Source organism: Tupaia chinensis, unplaced genomic scaffold (genome assembly GCF_000334495.1).
Source record: "Tupaia chinensis unplaced genomic scaffold, TupChi_1.0 Scaffold145814_1, whole genome shotgun sequence".
Lineage (NCBI taxonomy): Eukaryota > Metazoa > Chordata > Mammalia > Scandentia > Tupaiidae > Tupaia > Tupaia belangeri.
The window spans coordinates 1,219,437-1,221,934 of NW_006205672.1; the positions used below are offsets into that span (position 1 = coordinate 1,219,437).

Consider the following 2,498-nt stretch of genomic DNA (forward strand, 5'->3'; position numbering starts at 1 on the left):
ACCGAGAGTGTCACGCCCCCGGTGGCCCATAAAAGCCACTGTGAGGAGGGTCCAGGGAAGAATCTGCCATTTTCAGTGGAAAGCAAGTGGCAGTTACTCGTTATGATGACTTTGTACTTTGGATCTGGATTTGCTGCACCTTTCTTTATAGTAAGACACCAACTACTAAAGAAATAAGGATGTTTTAATTCACCCATTTAATAGATAAACATCTTAAGAGGCGCAGTCACAATCTCTGGAAAATGGATCAAACTCTTAAAACTCACAGCATACTGAATATGCTTGTAAATAAACTTATGACCTAAAAAAAAAAAAAGAGGAGATAATTTAAACAAAGACATTTTCAGACAGCAAACAGCTCTGAACTGAGCTAGGTTTTTTTCCCCTGCAGCATGTGGAACAAAACAGAGCTGGCCTTAATAGCAGAGCCTCTCCCAGAGCTTTCAGAGCAGAAACATTTCCGTCAAGACGAGATGACATCATCTACAGATGAGAAACTAAGAGGCAGTGTGTGACTGACTTCAATGTTTGAAGTACACATATAATTTGGAGATGCTAGAGACTAGCCGGATGTGCATTCCTCAAACAACTAGAGTTCTGCCTGAACAGGTCATAGAGAAGCAAGACCAAATAACCTACCAACACTACTACATAAATGTGTCAATAATTCCTACAAAGAGCACAAAGAGATAAACAGACAATATTGAAACATCACACCGTAAACTATAAATATGTACAATTGTTATGTATTAATTATACAGATAATAAAACTTCAAAAAGTAAAATAAGCAAGCTTAGCAAAATGTTACCTCATAGGAGATTCTTGCTTGATAAGACTGAGAGTGAAACATTTAAAAAAAAAAAAAAAAAAAGAGAGAGAGAAACAAAATCCCCTACCATAAGCCAAAACTAAAAACCAACCCGTGGTTTGGTGGACGCTGTAACGCAATCTCTCTAGTCCTAGTTAACTTGGAAAAATGAAAAGCATTCTAACTATACCCCTCTGCTGGTAGGAGGCACAATATGTTCTCCAAATGAAAATACTCAAAAATATGTCTGAAATGTCAGCCTGCCTCCTGAGAAGTGCTGCTGAGCACACAGCTCTAAGTGACAGTGTTAAAAAAAAAAATTGTACCATTCTACACTCTCAATAATGACTGAACCAAGCCAACTAAGAAAACCAAGTCATATCTCAGAGAAGATAAATTTTGTTTCCTGCCTAGTAGGTATCAATTTTTCCAAAGGATGTTCTAGGAAAAAGATAAGGATGTTCCCAGAAACAAAAGCTCTAATGCAGTTTGAACTACCAGTCCTGGAGTCATCTCAGTCAAGAGACAACTAAAAGAAATGTAAAAGAATGAGCTATGAGCCACAAATTAAGTAAGCTTCATCTTGATAACATACAGCATTTAAGCAAAATTTCTGCCACTAGCAACAATCTCTATGAACCTCAGTTTCCTAATTTGGAAAATGAGAAATTAAATAATTCTACATATGTCCTTTTGGCTTTGAGTTCTATGTGGGCAAATTTCATGATTCTCAAGCCTCAACAGTGCCTCCGGCACCAAAACTTTGCTTGAAATTTTGTGATTCTTGGCAGATTGCCATCTCTCAATTCAATTTCCAAATCTGACTCTGTCTTGAAAAAGCAACACATTTTTCTGAGTTAGAATGTTACATACTCCAATCACTTCTCTAGTTTTGAGCCAAGATCAAGTGTAGAATGTACATATTTCAGCAGAGAAAGCTTAACTTTAAGGATACTATAATGACTATTAACTGCCCCAATAATGTACTTCAAAGCAGCTACATCACAACCTCCAACCAGGAAAACAGAGATATGACCAAGTTACTTCTTTGTCATGAGGACCCTTTCATATATATACAGATTCTTCTCAACGAGAACTTAAAGTCTACCGGATTTGTTTACCTATACTGTTCACAGGAAAACTAATACACTCTACCCTCATTGACTATATACACACCCCCCCAAAAAAAACCCTCTTCTCATTCCCTCTGCCCAACTTCCCTTACTCATCTTCCCTCAGCTTCTTATGTACCTCCCCCCCACAATCAACATCACTGATTCTTTGGGACAGAGCTTATTCTGGATAAATTCCATACCGCTCAGTTAAGCACATAAGACAGATAATAAGATATACTGAACTCCCTACAAGGACCTCCCCTCCTCTCTTTATTAGTTTATCTCAGATCCTAGTAACAGAAACTTTCTAGGGAATCAGATGTATAAAACTTTATACATACTGTATATAGCTATTATTAATAAATAGACTGGAATTTCACAGGAGAGAAAGAAAAATGACTAGAAACAGTTTTAAAAGACAGAAGAGTTGAGGGAAAAAGTGCACTTCAAACAGAAAACAGTAAAAGAATAAAAAGCTCATAGCGGTTATGAACAAAACAGGATGAGCACAAATTTAGAAACTAAACACTGTACTCTTTCGGTGGAGAAGGTTGGAGAAGTGAGGAGCAACGAG

General features: G+C 37.2%; 1 protein-coding gene across 1 annotated transcript in view; it reads right to left on the minus strand.

The window, feature by feature from the left end:
- The window catches only part of PIP5K1A (phosphatidylinositol-4-phosphate 5-kinase type 1 alpha), a gene marked incomplete in the record, with an annotated part of 78,924 nt that overhangs the window by 65,670 nt on the left and 10,756 nt on the right, over nucleotides 1-2,498 (minus strand).